The sequence below is a fragment of the Pinus tabuliformis genome, chromosome 2_1 (genome assembly GCF_031772625.1).
Source record: "Pinus tabuliformis cultivar Carrire ecotype Pingquan chromosome 2_1, CPIR1, whole genome shotgun sequence".
Classification (NCBI taxonomy): Eukaryota; Viridiplantae; Streptophyta; class Pinopsida; order Pinales; family Pinaceae; genus Pinus; species Pinus tabuliformis.
In genome coordinates this window covers 713,180,582-713,199,852 of record NC_142299.1, presented here as the reverse complement: position 1 = coordinate 713,199,852, position 19,271 = coordinate 713,180,582, and positions in this window count along the sequence as shown.

The following is a 19,271-nucleotide window of genomic DNA, read 5'->3' as shown; positions in this document are numbered from 1 at the left end:
TATGTTTTGCTATTTGAATAATTTTTTGTATATTAGCTACGGAACACAGCCTATTCTGCAGCTAATCGGCTATTTCGTAGCTACCTTCATGGTTTAACAGGTTCCAGGTGTTAGAAGGAGAAGCTAGCTACATGGGCGGCTTGGAAATCATCGTGACATGGACCCTGTCCTATTCACTCAGCCCAGGTCGAAAAAGAAGATGGCATAAGACTACGGTCAATGGATAAGTCAAACGTAGAGACCGAAGGTAACATGACTTTGTTTCGTGGTTAATTAACATGTTTCACAGTAATGGGAAGCGTTATCTGGAACAACTACATGTACCTATGGACTCCAACAGCCACCTGTACAACCGAATCCAACAGCCACCATGTCTTGGATTTATTTCTCCAGCAACTAAGGAAGAAATTCTGCATATCTGTCTTCTACGTGCTTGGCTATAGCATACTTTTCTCCACAAATAGTTGTATGGTTTTTCTTATAAATACCTGTGTAAAGGACCAAAGAAGTTAGTAGTAATAGTGATAGTTTTATTGTGAAATCGATGTTTAAAAACTTTGTAATTCCTGGGCATTTTTGTGTTCCTGTTTTTAATATGAAGACCGCATGTTTTATGGAAATACGAAGGATTTTTCTTGGAGTTGATTAAGCAAGCATATCCTAATCAGTTGGAGAGGGCCACTACACTGAAGAAGGTTTCATTTCATTTTATTTTTGTTCTTCTTGTTAACTGTAAATTCATCATTTTCCTTCACAGTGTTTATAATCATTTTCTTACTAATAATGTTTATAATGTAATTTTCATTATTTTCTTATTAATAGTATTCATAATTTAGAGTAGCTTCTTTTTGCTTGATCTATTTCTAGCTTTCACGAGTAGTTAGAAGTTGAAACTCAATAATTTAATCTAGTTTACTTCATTCACTATTTTACTAGTATTTAAATTCTCAATTAGATTAATCAGTGCCATTTACTATCTTTGCCATTTTATTTTTAGTTTACTGACTCATGATGTTAATGAATGTTTCTGAAAAACCCTTCAAGTTGATAATTCATCCTAAATTAAGTGGTTGAAAATTTCATTTATGCGATGAGTCTTTATTGCACCTCTATATTTGTTTTCTCTTATAATAATGAAGTACAGAATTCCTCAAATGTCATCCCAATGAGACTTTTTCCCAAAATTGAGAGGCAGAGTAACTAATTATTTCATTTAGTTTTATTTATGTAATTAGTCAGATATCAGTTGCAAATTTCACTTTCAGTTTTAATTCATGATTTGGAAATAATAGTGAAATAGGAATATAAACTTTGTTTTCAATACTTGCTTAAGCTCTGCTTCCAAGTCTTTCTTAAGATCTGTTTTCATTTTTAGATTTTGTGCAGTCTTTACGAAAGTTAGATTTAAGTTTCTAATAATTACATTGTAAATGATTAGGAACTAAAGACCAAGAACCCCCAAAACAACATAAAAAACAAAAACAACGAAGTAAGAAGGGTTATCTAGCACAAACAATGCACTACACTTCATCAATTTACGATACCCGAATTGATAATTTATGTAGAGAAATTTAGGACACTAAATTGACCAAACATTTTGGTGCCATTGCTAGGGAAGTGTAAGTAGGTAGCCTTATCTCTTACATTCAAAAAAAAAACAATGACATGCATAAGGAAAGAGACTCTAGGGGTGGATTCATAGCTAGGGGCAGAAGTTCAATTCCTACAACACTACCTACTCCACCAAGAACAAGAAAAGACACACCTCCATCCCAAACTCATACTCCCAGCCATAGGACTCCTAGAATTCCAGGGGCAGAAATCAAATCAAAAGAATATCCTACTTCATCTACAAGTCAATCCTAGGGGAGAAATTTTTTGAATCTCCAACAACAGGAATAGCCCTTTTTCACCTCCACAGGAGAGCACATTGTAGTTGGAGAATTAGGAATACCTGGTGAGGAAGAAGAAGTAGAACCTCTCTCCCATATTCCATTAATAGAAGAACCAGAAGAGGAGGAAGTAACCTTGCAAATTGAACCCTACACTGACTTTGAAGAAACTATAATGGTAGAAGAGGAACAAGCTGGAGAATTCTCACTGTTTGGAGGAGGGGGTAGAGGGAGAGGTAGAGGAAATAATGGAGAAGGTAGAGGAAATAATGGAGGAGGCATAGGAAATAGGGAAATAGATATATCTTTTGGATTCCCTATAGTGGATGAGGAAACAAATGCCACAATGAAAAATATCTCACCTTTTGTCCTCCCAAACTTCTATGGGTTGAAAAGTGAGGATGCTTAAACATTTTTGTTTGAGTTTGAAGTCTTGTGCAAAAATTATGAATATCTAGAAGACTCTCAAATACTTAAATTGTTTCCTTCAACACTGAAAGGAGCTACTTTGAAATGATTCATGGGGTTAGTCACTTAGTCCATTAGAACATGGAATGACATGAAAAAAATGTTTTTGGATAGGTACTTGGATTATTGCATGCCTACCGATCATGATGATGAAGTGTTCAAAATGATGCAAAGGGAGGATGAAAACTTAGAAGATTTGATTGAGAGATTCAACTATAATTTGAAAAGAGAAAAGATGAACAATTTAGATGAAGAAACCTTGAAAGCTATTTTATCAAAATCCATTAGAGATGAGTGGATAGATATCCTTAACATGATGGGGAAGCGAGATATCTCTCAACTTCCATTAAATGATATAGCAGAATTGCGTGTTCATCTCTCAAGAGGGAAATCTAAAACAGGGAAAGGGCCAAGAGATCCTTCTCTTGTTAGAGTAAATAAATCTACAATGGGATCTATAAATAGGGCAAAAATTGGTAATATGCTTGATGAATTTAAAACTGACTTTCTACAGAGCCTTAGTAAGAAATTAGACACCCTTAAAATGCAAAATAAGCAAAAAAACTGAGGCTGATGCTTTAGCCATTTTTTGTCCAAAATGTAGAGAAAAACATGCTCTAAGGGAATGCCCTTTAGATGAACAAATTGTAGAAACTTGTATGATTTGCTCAGAAAGCCATGAGACCAAGGGTTTTCCTTCAATCCCAGGTCTTAACGCTGTCTTTCAAGAGGAAACAGTCCCAAATTCTACAGAATCTCTTTGTTTTGTTTCTAGAATACCTTTGGAGGGGCCACAAAATTAGGGATTTAACAATCAAATTTATCTTCAACCCCCACCAAACTAGAATTCTTGGTAGCAACCTTGGCCTCAACCTCAACCTCAATCTCAATCTCAACCGTGGGCACAAGGAGTACAAAATCCTTATGGGATATTTTCTCAATATTACCAATAACCTCCATCATATTACAATTATCTTCCCCCACATATTCAGCAACAAAATCAGTAGCCACAACTTCAAAATCAAAATCCTCAACTCTTACTGCCATTTTAGCAGAAACCAAATCAGCTACCTGCCCAACCATTACCAAACCTGAACAATAAAAACCCTCAGAATGCTTACATAGTAGAAGGACAACAATTTCCAACTTACATGATTACTCCTCTAGATCTTAATGATGTTCAACTAAGATCTGGAAGGATATTAGAAAAGGAAAGACCTTCTGTAGTTATTCAAGAACAAGACAGTTCTGAGGAAGATTCTCTAAAAGTCAATAAAATTTTTGAGGGAACATCTCTCCAAAACCAAAACATTGAAAACAAAAAGAATCAGTGAACACAACTCCTATCATTGAGCAACCAGCATCTACTTCTACACCTCCTTTTCCTGAAAGACTACAAATTGATAGAGGGGTAGAAAAATAGATCTTGTTGCCCAACTATGATTTTCTAGATGAATTGAAGAATGTCTGTATCAAAATTCCTTTGCTACAAGCCATTAGAGAAATTCCAATTCTAGCCAAAACAATAAAGGAGTTGAGCATAAAAAAACTAGCAAGAAAAGCAAAAGAAACAAAAAAAATTCACTTGGTAGGAAAAAGAACAAACATAATGATGGGAAAAATTTCCATACAAAAATATGTGGATCCAGGAAGTCCATTTGTCAAAACATATATCAATGGAACTCAAATTCCAAATACATGGATTGACTTAGGGGCAGCAATAAACATCATGAGTAAACAAACTATGGAGCAGCTTAAACTTCCTAATCTTCTCTACACACCTACGTTACTGCAACTAGTAGATAGATTAGTAATCAAACCAGATGGTGTGCTAGAAGATATTTTAGTATCCTTAGATTCTTGGGAATATCCTGTGGATTTCATGATCTTAACTCCCAAGAACAATCTAGGAGGACATCCACTCATATTAGGAAGACCTTGGCTGGCCATAGTTGATGCTTTTACTAGCTGTAGATCTTGTGACATGTGTATTTATGATGGTAATTCAACAAAGAAATTTACTCTGTATCCTCCAACAAAAGCAATTTCAGAAATAGATGACAAAGAATGGATTGATGATGAAGATGATATTCAACCTCTCTTTGCTATTTTAGGAATTAGTGGAGATAGTCAAATTTTAAGTACATCAGAAAATTTTGAATCATCTTCAGAATATAACCATGAGAAATTTCAAGAAAAAACTAATGTTGAATATTTGTCATCTAGGCAAATGTCTCTCTATTCTATGGAAGATTTTGGTAGCTCTACAATTGAAATTTTTCCAGGTAGGACATTGAACATAAACAGAAACTTCGAAAAACTAGAACAAGAAGAGCTAATCAAAACATTACAAAAAAATTCTGCTGCATTTGCATGGGAATACATCGACATGAAAGGCATTGATCCTAAGACTTGTATCCATCACATATACATTGAGGAAAATAGTAGACCTATTAGACAACCTCAAAGAAGGATGAATCCAAATCTTAAAGACATTGTGAAAGAAGAGTTCCAAAAACCACTGATTGTAAACTTCATTTATCCAATTTCATATATCCAATGGGTTTCTCCTTTGATAATTGTGCCTAAAAACAATGGTAAATGGAGGGTGTGCATTGATTACTGAGAATTGAATAAAGCAACCCTTAAAGATCATTTTCCTTTGCCTTTTATAGATCAAGTGTTAGATACATTAACACGTAAGAAGTATTTCTCATTCTTCGATGGTTTGAGTGGTTATAATCAAATTCAGGTAGCACCTGAAGATCAGGATAAGACCACATTTACTTGTCCATGGGGAACTTATGCCTACCGAGTACTTCCTTTTGGATTATGTAATGCACCTGCAACATTCCAAAGAGCAGTACTGGGAATTTTTTTTGATCTAATACATGATTTTGTAGAGGTATATATGGATGATTTTACAGTCTATGGAAATACATTTGAATAAGCTTTGGAAAATTTGGAAAAAGTTCTTAAAAGATGTAAGAAAAAAAACCTTTCACTAAGCCATGAAAAATGTTTTATGATGTTTACAAAAGGTATTTTTTTAGGATATCACATTTCAGGAGATGGAATTAAAGTTGACAAATATAAAGTTGAAGTCATCTCTAAATTATCAATTCCAAATTACCAAAAGGATGTTAGAAGTTTTTTGGGATTTATAGGGTACTATAGAAGATTTATAGAAAACTTGACTAAAATGGCATCCCCACTCTTCAAATTTCTTACCAAAGATTGTGGATTCAATTGGAATTTAGATTGCCAGTTGGAATTTGAAACCTTGAAAGCAAAAATTTCTGAAGCACCCATTTTAAGAGGTCCAAATTAGAAACTCCCTTTCCATATTTCCACAGATGCTTCAGATATAGCTCTGGGAGCTGTATTGGGACAAAAAGATTTGATTCCTTATGCCATTTACTATACAAGTAAGAATTTGACTCCCACTTAGTCGAATTATGTTGTGACTAAAAAGGAATGTTTAGCTATTGTTCATGCAATTAACAAGTTCAGACATTATATAACAAGCTATGAAACCTTTGTTCATACAGATAACTCTGAAATTAGATATTTGATGAAGAAACCTATTACTAATGGCAGAGTTACAAGATGGCTTTTACTTTTGCAAGAATTCAACATTACTGTGACAGATAGACCTGGAAAACAAAACACAGTTGCTGATTTCTTGTCTAGGATTCAGAATATCAAAGAAGATTCTCCAATTGAAGATAAGTTTCCTGAAGAATATATTTTTGCAGTAACTACTCAAACTCCTTGGTTTGCAAATATTGCTAACTACTTAGTCACAGGAAAGTTACCTTCACATTTGTTTCCTAGAGAGAAAAGAAAAATTATTCAGGAAAGTGCAAGATATTCATGCATCACTAACAAATTGTATAAAAAAGGGCCAGATCTTATGATTAGAAGGTGTTTTAGGGAAGATGAAATGCCCAAGATTCTTAAGGCATGTCATGATGAGCCGTGTGGGGGACACTTTGCTGACAAGAGGATAGCCTATAAAATCATTTCTTTAGGATATTATTGGCCATCCATCTTCAAAGATGCTAAAGAATATGTTGGAAGATGTGACAATTGCCAAAGGGTAGGGAAACTTGTTCCCTCAAATGAAATGTCATTACAAACTCAGGTACTCATCGAACCTTTTGAAAAGTGGGCCTTAGATTTTATTAGACCAATTAATCCTCCATCTAAGCAGAAAAAGTATATAGTGGTATGCACTGATTATGTCACTAAATGGGTAGAAGACAAAGCATTACCTTTTTCTAATGAAAAATCTGTAGTTAATTTTCTTTTTTAGGACATCTTCACTCATTTTGGTGTTCCAAGAGAAATTGTGACAGATCAGGGATCTAAATTCACATCTAACATGGTGGAAGGGATTTTGGAAGAATACAAGATCAAGCATAGGAAATCTATTCCCTATCATCCACAAGCAAATGGTCAAGTGGAATCAACAAATAAAGTGATTGCAGGAATCCTCACCAAGATTGTGCATCTACATAGAAGATATTGGGTAGAAAGGCTTCCTGAAGCCTTATGGGCCTATAGAACTACATGGAGGAACATAACGGGACATACACCCTATGAACTTGTTTATGGAAAACAAGTCATGTTCCCTATAGAGTTCCAAATTAGAACTTTCAAGGTGGTAGTCCAACTAGGACTAGATTTATCAGAGGCACAAAAGCATATGTTGGAGCAATTAAATGAACTTGGTGAAATCAAACAAGATGCAGTTCAAAGTACTAGTATAGTCCAACAACAGAGGGCTAAATGGCATGAAAAATACATCAAGGACAAGAGATTTCAAGTGGTTGATTAGGCACTGTGATTTGATTCAAAGTTTGAATATTTTCAAGGGAAGTTTCAAACTCATTGGCTTGGGCCATATGAGATTGAAAAGGTTTTTAGTAATGGAGCAGTGAGGATCAGAACAATAGATGAAAGTAAAACTCCTCTTATTGTGAATGGTCATAGATTAAAGATATATCAGAAACCAATTTCAAAAGAGGAGTTCATCAAGATTTTTCAAGACAATTTTTTGAAATGAAGTTAGTGAAGAAGAATCCTTCTTCTCCACTAACTTAGTCTTTATTTTTCCTAAGAAAAAAAACAAATAAAAAAATATAATAAATTGTATAAGGTTGAAAACCAATCATTGATTGGAATACTTATACAGAAATACAGGGTAAAAATCAGAGGTTTCTGACACCCTATATTCTCCACTTTATTTTTGTAATAAGTAGTGACAAAAAGCCACAATCACTTTGTAGTTTAGATTCTGCAAAATTCATCATCTCATCTCACCTCACTCCATTTTATTTTTGCAGTTTCACTTCATCCCATTGTCATATTTCATCAATAAATTTTTCCTTTTTCAGTATTCATTCCATCTCCATTTCATTTATCATCTTGTCTTTCATCTCATTTCATTTCACTTGCATAGCCATTTCCATTTCATTCATGATCCATAAGCCATACTTCACTTTCTGCTTCATGTTCTGCAGTTGATTCTATTCTGCAACTACAATTTGTTTATCAGTTCAGGCACAAGTGTACCGTTCATAGTAAAATCATGTATGCAAGGAATTGAAGAAAAAACAATTTTTGAATACCAATCATGCTAAAGGTACCTGTGGATCAACATCAAAAAAAATTACCAAGCAAAAGGTAAAGGTTCCAAAGGTAAATGCAAAACTTTATTTCAAAAATCAATTTGAAAACATAAGTTTGTATAGTATGTATAATCACATGTCTCCTTAATCAACCATAATTTGATTTGAATACCATGATGTCTCCACCATATCTTCCATCTTTAATGACAAACGATCTCAATGATTCTTTCATAACAAATCTCCGCTTCAAACTCCATAACTTGTACTCAAATGGGTCCTCCACAACTACACCTGTTAATGGTCAAGATAACGATATGAACTACCTATCTACGACTTTTTAAAACCTTACTGTCTATTTATTACATGCCAACTCTTAAGTTTTTCTCTCATGTTCACATGGCCATTTCATATACACAGTCTTTCCATTTTCTACACACAGTCATTCCATTTCCATACACACAATCATTCCATTTCCTCAATAATACTCATTTTATAAACAGTAAGAGTAATTTTGAGGTTAGTAAATTCTACAAAACAGAGACCATGGGACTCATTGTCAGGGCGGAGCTCGTAGGGGCAAAATTTATGGAAGGATACCCCCAACTCAAGGAGATGTTGCAAAAGACTGGATGGCTCAAGTTCATTGAAAAATTTGATGGATATCACAAGGAGATCATGAAATTTTTCACTAGATCATTTGATGGTACAAAAGTGGAGATTGGGGACATCAAGTTTGCAATAAGAGAATCTTACATAGTAGAGGCTACAGAACTACCAAGACTTGGTGAGAGGTGGTTCAAAAACAAAGAATTTCACAGTGAATCATGGAAGGTATTCCTCAGGAACCCAAGTATGGATGTCATTGTGTTTAGGAAAGGAATCCCTATTTCAACACTCAAAAATAAATGGAGAAACATGCTTTTGATATTACAAAAATTTATTACCTGTGAGGGAAGATTTGAATGTATGTATGTTTATCATATACATTTATTGATGAAAATTCTAGACAATGGAAACATCAACCAACCTTACTTCCTTCTAAACAGTTTAAGGAGAATGGCTTCAAATGTACAGAAGAAAATAGAATCTCTGGAAACAACCATGTACCACCACGGATTGGTCAAAATCCTAGTTGAATATCATCTAAAGAAAATTGGGGACACCTGGGAAAACTTTCTAATAAGAAACCATTTCCAAGAGACACCAGAATCTACTAAAAATATAGTGTCAGAAAGAGTATGAGAAAGAAGACTAATCTCACCATTCAAAGCAACCCTGAGCCTTCAGTATAGAAAAATGATGAAGAAGAAACAATCCCTGAAAAATTAGCAAAGATCAGAAAGAAAATCAAGCAAAGGAAGAAGATAAAACAAAAAGTCGGTGGAATTACTGAGAACACATCTGAATATCCATTGAAACCAGATGACGAACAACCAATCTCTGAAAATTTGACAGAGATTAAGAGACAAATCAAGGGGAAGGAAAATATAGGAAAAGAGAAAAAGGGTGCAAAGGAGGAGAACATAAAACCCCTTAGAAGAAGCTCTAGGCTCAGAGGAATGGTAAAGAAGGTATCATCAAAGGAAACAAAGTTCATCAATCTAGAAGGAGAAACCCCAGTATCATCCCCTGAAAATATTCCATTTACATACAATCCTCAAAACTCTCCTAGACAGTATTTTGAAGGCAACCCCAGCAGAGGATCCCCAAGCATAGATCCAATACAACAATAAATTTATGATTACATAGAATCACTAGAAAAGAAAAATGCCTCAAGGGATCCAAGTTCCTCAGCCAATCCAGAACAACCTGTCAATCCACAAGAACCTATGACTGACTCACTCAAACAAGAAATCTATGAGTTGGAGATATTGAAAATGCATATTAAGAAAGAAAATGAAGCCCTAAAGAAGCAAAACAAATTGGATAAAGCCATTCATGACAATACAATACTACACCTAGGCCTATGGTACAAGAAAAATAGGAAGTTAAAGAGGAAGAATTGAAACTTGAACAAGGCAGTGATCAACCTTAAATATAGAATTCTCATGAAGAAACCAAGGATGGCTGTCACTTCAAAGAAGAGCAAGAGAAGGAAGTTAGGTGTATTGGCAGAGGTATCTGAGCAGATGCAATAGAAAAAAGAGTCCACAGTTTGGAAAAATTGCATGGGGACATGCAATGATTTCGTAGTGGGGGTATGTTGAGCCTCAAAATTACTCTTTCCCTAAGAAATTCTTCTCATTCCTTTCCTTTGTTTTTCCATGAGAAAGATGCATTCTCATCACCAATGACCAGTATATACTGTCTTGAGGAGGACATTTAGTGATTTACATGTTATGATTTTATTTTTTGCTGTTTGAATAAGTTTTTGTATATTAGCTATGGAACACAGCCTATTATGCAGCTAATCAGTTGTTCTGCGGCTATCTTCATGCTTTAACAGGCTCCAGGTGTTAGAAGGAGAAACTAGCTACATGGGCAGCTTGGAAATCATCGTGACATGGACCCTATCCTATTCACTTATCCTAGGTTGACAAAGAAGATGTCATAAGACTACGGTCAATGGATAAGTCAAACACAGATACCGAAGGTAACAAGACTCTGTTTCGTGGTTAATTAACACATTTCATAGTAATGGGAAGCATTATCAGGAACAACTGCCTGTACCTATGAACTCCAATAGCCACCTGTATAACCGAATCCAACAATCACCATGTCTTGGATTTATGTCTCCAACAGCTGAGGAAGAAATTTTGCATATCTTCCTTCTACGTGTTTGGCTATAGCATGTTTTTCTCCACAAACAGTTGTAATGGTTTTTCTTATAAATACTTGTGTAAAGGACTGAAGAAGTTAGTACTAATAGTGATAGTTTTATTGTGAAATCGAAGTTTTAAAACTCTGTAATTCCTAGGCATTTTTGTGTCCCTATTTTTAATATGAAGACCATATGTTTTATGGAAATCTGAAGGAGTTTTCATGGAGTTGATTGAGCAAGCATAGCCAAATCAGTTATAGAGGGCCCCTGCAATGAAGAAGGTTTCATCTCATTTTATTTTTCTTCTTCTTGTTAACTGTAAATTCATCATTTTCCTTCACAGTGTTTATAATAATTTTCTTACTAACAATGTTTATGATGCAATTTTCATCATTTTCTTATTAATAGTATTCATAATTTAGAGTGGCTTCTTTTTTCTTGATCTCTTTCTAGTTTTTATCAATAGTTAGAAGTTGAAACCCAGTAATGTAATCTAGTTTACTTTATTCACTGCTTTATTAGTCTTTAAATTTTCAATTAGACTGATCAGTGCCATTTACTGTCTTTGCCATTTTATTTTTAGTTTACTGACTCATGTTGTTAATGAATGTTTCTAAAAAACCCTTCAAGTTGATAATTCGTCCTAAACTAAGTGGTTGAAGCTTTCATTTATGCAATGAGTCTCTATTGCACCTCTGTATTTGTTTTCTCTTAGAATAATGAAGTACAAAATTCCTCAAATGTCATCCCAATGAGACTTTCTCCCAAAATTGAGAGGCAGAGTAACTGAGTATTTCATTTAGTTTTATTTCTGTAATTAGTCAGACATCAATTGAAAATTTCACTTTCAATTTTAGTTCATGATTTGGAAATAACAGAGAAACATGAATAGAAACTTTGTTTTCATTTCTTGCTTAAGCTCTATTTTTATTTTTAGATTTTGAGCAATATTTACAAAAGTTAGATTTAATTTTCTGATAATTACATTGTAAATCATTAAGAACTGAAGACCAAGAACCCCCAAAACAAAATAAAACAGAAAAACAACGAAGTAAGAATGGTTATCTAGCACAAATAGTGCACTACACTTCATCAGTTTACGATACGCAGATTGATAATTTATGTAGAGCAATTTAGGACACTAAATTGACCAAACAGAACATTTGGGATAGATTGCAGGTGTTATATGGAAGCAACAATGGGGATGTCAAGAAGAAGAGCGAGAATATAAATAAGAACAAGGGCTCACAAAAGATATAATCTCAGTGTTGAAAAAATGTAGGAAAAAAATATGAGTTTGACTTTGCCCTGGTCAAACTAGAGAAAATTTGAATTTCCAATTCAGTAGAAACCTTGGAGATCGTTAACTGAGGTGACATGGATTTGGTCACTTAGTTAACTCAATTAATTCAAGTTGGATGCACTGAGTTCAGGTAAGCATGAGTGATTTATAATTTGTAATAATCTAATTCAGTTAAATTGAGTTATTCTCAATTACACTAGTTCTGACTATTAGAGGAACTAGTGGAAGTTCAAGTTGTGTAGTGTGACTTTACTCACACTCAGTGATCATCTAGTTAACTGATCAAACAACCCAAAATAATTGTTTCATGGAAAGAGTTCGAGTTACCCAATTGAGATGGAGATTCTAAGGCGGTGTACTATTAGTTATAGACTACTCCGATGTGTACAGGTGGTGCATGAAATCTAAGGATGAACCTAAGGAATTGCACAATTCAAATTGAGGAATTTCCTATTTAATAGGGGCCTAATTCCTCAGGGAACAACAAAAGGAGATAAGAGCTTGGACGGTTTGAAAATTGGCTAAGTATTGTACAGTGTCAGTAAATCAGCCAGAGAGATAGGCTATACACTTGTAGGTTGTGCTCAGGCTTGAGAAAACATATGTATTCATCTCTATTATTTGGTTAATGTCATACAGATAGGAAGGGGTTTTGAGCAGTTGTTTTCCCCTAGATAAATATTTGTGTATGTGTGATGTTTCCTTTTGCATGTATATGATTTGTGTTCTAGATTGTGAATTGAATTCCACAGAGCAATAGAGTAGCTTTTAGTCTTGTGATTTAGTAAATTTCATGAGCATTTTCAAATCTACACATAGCTTCTACACTTAGCCTGATAAGACGAGCCTCCCTAGAGTGAATGGTGTGGTTGACTATAAGGAGAAATCATAACTATATGTGCTCTAACAAATTAGATCTAAAGGAATTAGTAAATATGAATTATTTTTTAGTTATGTTTTAGACAGATCTGATGATAGCCATGTTGAGCTTCCTAGTGGTGATGATGGTGATAGAATGGTGCTACTTCAGGATAGATATGATTTAGCCATGGATGTTAAAGAAAAAAATTATTGAAGTTAGTAGGCTAAAAAATTTCATGTAGAGATTAGGAGAAATTGTTGTACATGTGTGATAAGTTTTAATTTTTATTTTTTTTATTATATCTGACATTATCTTTTATGAAGTTGATATTGCATATATTACTTAACATAGATCTTCAAATTGTTTATTTAAATCTCTTGTTGAAATATTTTTTAAAAGTATTAAGTTTTAATTTGTTTTTTAATTATAAATGACATTATTTTTCTATTTAGAACATAATTTTTATTTTTTATTTTTATTTTAAAGGAAGACAAACGAACAAACTTACACATCCCCCTCATACCAATGAGCCCTTAGGCCCAACCAACATAGACCCATCTTAAGTACTGATCTAACATGAGTGGAGAGGGATCAAATTTTTTCACGTGCAAACTTCTTAAGAGTGCAACATACAATGTGCTATTTTTCATTGTGTAATAAATTTTATTTTTAAATGCTAAATAGATTATATATAGGACCAAGTAAAAGTTTATTACATTATATGTATTTTACATTAAGATATTTTACATCACATGTACAACGAGACATTTAATCATGCAAATTAAAATGATTTTTTATTATTAATATATTTCTAACTATATGTCAATATCAATTTTATTAAAATATTTTATTGATAACCCAAATTGAATATTTTTTTATATACAACATTAAAATATTTTATTTTAACATTTTTTTCTATATATAGATATATAAGAAGTTGATATCGACTTATATTAGTTAACATAGATTTTCAAATAGTTTATTTAAATCTCTTCTTGAAATATTTTTTAAAAGTACAAGTTTTTTGTGTTTTTAATTATAGCTGATATTATTTTTCTATTTAGAACATAGTTTTCATTTTATGAAATTGATATCGACATATATTAGTTAACATAGATCTTCAAATAGTTTATTTAAATATCTTGTTTAAATATTTTTGAAAAGTATAAGTTTTAATTTTTTTATTATAGTTGACATTATTTTTCTATTTAGTACATAATTTTTATTTTAAAGGGGGGCATACCGACCGATAAACCTACACATACCCCTCATACTTGACTGTAGAATGAGCCTCTCGGCTCAATGATGGGAAATAATTGTACAAATTGCAATTTGGAAGAATGCCTTAGGAGAATTAAATTCTACTATCCCCGAGTGAAGTGTTTAGGGGTTGGTGTTCCCCTGTCTTGATATGATGCTAGTTCACATGAAAAGGGTTGTGGTTTCTACTATACTTGGTCCATTTCATGCACTCTTGTCATTTCATGGATCAAAGAAACATACGCAATTGTAAGCGACATAGGGAGGTACAAGAGGACTTAGAAAGATAACTCTATAGAAATGGTAGAGTTGGAAGAAAATATTGACACTATAGACAACATGTTGACAATTCTAGCGAGGATATCAGCTAACATCTCCTTCTCCTTGGATGAGATTAGCGACTAACTAGGTTGATGTTTGAAGATTTTGTCCAATAGTTATTATGACTTAGTGGTTCTTTTCCTCTTGCAACACTAATAATCTATTTTGTTTTATCAAGTCCATGTACATCAAGGTTTGACACAACCAATATATTTTTGTAAATTTTTATTTACAAAATGCTCCAATTAAACAAAGTTTTAGCAACATCAAAATCTTAACATATGTTAGAAGATTAGTTTTCCTTAAAACAAACTAATAACAAAACAAATATTAATCTATATAATTATTATTTGAAATGTAAAAATTCAAAATTCAAAAATATATATAGATAGAAATAATTATAATTACTTTGAAATAGTCATTCACATTGTCCTCACATTATACTTTATACTTTTACATTAAACTAAAATTTTCCCATACAATGTAATGATTGTAGAGAGTGGTGGGACGATACCAGGAGGGTTTAGTTAGCCTTTCTGAGTAGATTTTATTTAAAATATTATGAAAATTATAATTTTAAATTACTAAATTTATTATTTAAATTTTTTAAAGATTTCTCATAATATGATATTAAGAAATACAACTTTTAGAGTTAAATTTTTTATTTTATATTATAAATTTAAATTTTTTATACTATATTAAATATTTTTGGTATCACATCAGAATTTCAGCCGGTAAATAACCGCCTCGTTACACTAAGCCGATGACGACCCATATTTATGTCGGTAGTGGGAAGAAATGGCGTATGATGGCATGATTTCCTATTAAACAGAGCGTGTAAACCTTTCGGATAAAGCAACTGATTCTACTATGGAAATTTTTGCTGTTATTCAGTTTCGTACTGGTTCTTGTCTGCTATAACTAACTTGTTGTACAGTAGCACTAAACAATTTCGGCGTTGAATAAGGTGCATGGCAGAAATCTCGAAGGAAGTACCAGATGATTAATATGGTAGATATGAAGTCCTTGAATTCTACCCAACTCTCAATTTGTAATTTCAACAATCTTGACATCACCAAATTCCAGGAAAGATGGCAGAAATGGAAGCTAAGTGATTTTTAATATTAACCTGAATCTACTTCCACCATTAATACAGTCCTACTGCCAATTTTTTTGACAAAAAATGTTAGAAGCCAACCACTTTTATCTGCCTGGACAAATTTACAGCCTCCATAGACAACGCCGTTATTTAGTTTCGTACTAGTTCTTAGCCACAAACGATAATTTATTGTACAGTAGCAACTAACGTTTTGCGGCGGGGAATCACGTGCATGGCAGAATTTACCAGATGATTAATATTGTAGAAATGGAGTCCCTGAATTCTACCCAAGTCTGAATTTGTAATTTCAACAATCTTGGCGTTACCAAATTCCAATTCCAAGACAGATGGCAGAATTGAAAGTATATGATACCACTTATCAAACGCCGCGTTTTTACATTTTTGCTGTTAAATAGTTTTGTGACAATGCAGCGTGTCCGCCATGAATGATAACCGTTGGAGTCGCTGTGTTTTTTCGGTCATTGATTTCTGAATCCATGACGATGTCAGAGGCAGCTGAGACAGCGTGCAGCTGGGCTACTGGGTATTATAAAAGAAGATTGTAGATGGTAGTCCGGTACTGCATTCCACACATCCATTTCTGCCAAAATGCAGCGCTCGTCGAAATTATGGGCTGCTGCCGCATTCGCGGTGATTCTATTTATGAGCAGTGTGTGTGCTACCTCGAGGGATCCTGCATCAAAGAATGGTGAGAGCAGGAGGCGATCATTGTTGCAGCTTCCCGGCAGTGGTGGGATTGGACTTCCCTCAATTCCACCTTTTCATTTTCCTCCATTGCGCGGTTTGGCGCCACCGTCTCTGGGTGGTTCAACCCCGCCACTGCGACCACCTTTTAGTTCCCGTCTTCCACTTCCTCGCTTCCCCTCCTTTAATTCCCCTCCACCCGGGTTAGCCACTCCTGTCCACAACTAGTGGTAGATAAGTATTTCGACTACTGTTGGGCTTTGTTTGTTGTTAGGGGTGACATCCATTTCTGATAATAGTAACGGGTTAGCCACTCCTGTCCACAACTAGGGGTAGATAAGTATTTCGACTACTGTTGGGCTTTGTTTGTTGTTAGGGGTGATATCCATTTCTGATAATAGTGTTAAAGAGATGGATATTAAATAACAAGTGGTTTCAATGGATCATGATGATTTAGTGATAATAGTAGAGTGTTTAATCAAAGATCCGTACCATGTGTATCCTATTTTGTGATAAATTATGAATAATAATGTTGCTTGAATATGTCTTCTATTTTGAAAAATTGCAAATTAAAAGAGAAAATAAGTCTAGCTTCAATCGTATTAAAAATATTGAACAATATTATGTATGCAGGTTCCGGCTTCCCACAACGTTATTCTTTACCACATGTTTAGATTAATGCCAATAAGAAATTATACCGGCTTCTATTCGATATTTTGAGCTGCTCATCAGATTCTGTGCTTTAGTTTCTTTAAGTTTTCTTACACTTAAATCACGGGATTTGGAAATCGCAAATAAGCTTGAAGTTTCCACTTTGCCTAAATATTTTATGCTTTAAGTAGTTGTATAAGGCAAGGGCTCTGTAAATCGCCCGGATTTTGGCTAAGCCTTGGGATAAAATTGCCCCGGAGTCTTTGCCAATTTGACTTATTTTCCTTCTGTTTTTAAAATTTAATGAATAATCAATTACAACACATTAAATTATAAATAGAATTTGTACCAGATGTTGCAAATGAAAAGTTGTAAGGCATAAATTGGAGAACACAAATACAACAAAATAATTCTTTGATAAATAATACAAATATATTGAACGCTCAAATCAATGCCCCGTTAACTGGAACCACTTGGTAGACATATCTATCAACATTAGGATTATACACAATGATCAAGAAATTTCCTATATACAAAAAAAAAAAAAATATAAAAGAGTAAAAATAAGTAAATTAAAATACTCCTAATGCATCGCCCTCTTCATGAAATTTTATCATTTGCTGTTCCCATTGATTAACTACCTCCTCTGATCCTCCCCATGGCATTATATACACCTCCTGATTTAGGATTGTTGCTCCCTGGTTCAAAAACGCCAAAAACATCCAAAACCTACAAATTTTTTCACTTTTTGTATTTTTACCAGAAAACGAAAACTATATTCAGAATTCCATGTCAATCTGTGACTATCAGTAAAGTTACATCTTGACAAAGTTGCTTTTGATATCTGAGTTGCTTATCAAGGACTTCAAATTGTCAAATAACAACAATGTTAATATCCTCAGAATATCATAGGCTAATTGAGAAAATCATTTTTCAGTCTAAGAAGTATGACTTTCTAAATTTTGATGTAATATCTAAATTTTACTTTTCTCCATTGGTAAGGTAGGTGGACTTTTTAAGCTACTTCTATTCTACAAAACTATAGGAATAAGTAGAATTTAAATGGTAGGATCTTCCTTCTCTGTAAATAGTTTGTAAAGCAAGATTACATTTAAGAGTTTTTCTTACAAAACAGTCAAAATAAATGAAATTTGTTTTTCATTATTTTCCTTTCTTTTCACAAGTAAAATATTATTCTAGGTTATTATGAATATCCTTTACCAAAATGGTCTTTGAGGTAATCTACATGATCCAATCTTGATCTTGGAACTATACAACAGGAAAAAAGTACTGTCGTTTACCCATGAATGGTACTCATTTATCAAAGACCTCAAAAGAAAATTGAAAGATCAGAGATTTAAACACATACACAAAGACCATAAAATTGATATGATACAAGAACAACTATGGCAGGGTAAGTAAGGTCTAGATCTAAGTGCAGTATTAATGCTAATTTGAGGAAACAGATTTCTTATTAAACTTATTTGAACGTTGTTCCTCCACATATAAAAATAAATAAAAAATATAAAAGAGTAAAAATAAGTAAATTAATATACTCCTAATGCTTTGCCCTCTTCATGAAATTTTATCATTTTCTTTTCCCATTGATTAACTTCCTCCTTTGATCCTCCCCATGCACTATATACACCTCTGATTTAGGATTGTTTCTCCCTAGTTCAAAAATGCCAAAAACTTTAGAAACCTACAAATTTTTTCACTTTTTGTATTTTTACCAAAAAACCAAAACTATATTCAGAATTCCATGTCAATCTGAATGTGACTATCAGTAAAGTTACATCTTGAATTCCATCTCTTTATAGCAAATTCAAATCCCATCCAAAATCCACTTGTAACAAAATCACAACAGAGAATTTACCCATTAAACCTTACAATTTCAAACACTGATAAACTAATAAACTCATACTTACACTAAGAAGGATAGCAATTTCTAAAGCATAGGGCTCCTTGATAGTCACTAAAGCAACTTGTGTCCACTGCCCCGTCCTATCACCACCCAAAAATATAATCAGGCACTGGTTTTCGCGAGTTAAGGTCTGATGTTACATAGACCTTAAGTATGTATATCAATCAAAATCCTCTAGTATTATCCAGTTTTATCAGGAAAAATATATACCAGGGCTACTGCCTGGCTTGATATTTCCTGACTCATTGATGTCAAGTCTTACTACATCCAACAAGTTCTCCATGAATCACTTCTCTAATTTTGATAACACAAAAATAATATTGTGACTGCACTCTATTTCTCAACCAATTCTTAATAGAACACTTCTCTGCAACTCTGATAAAACAAAA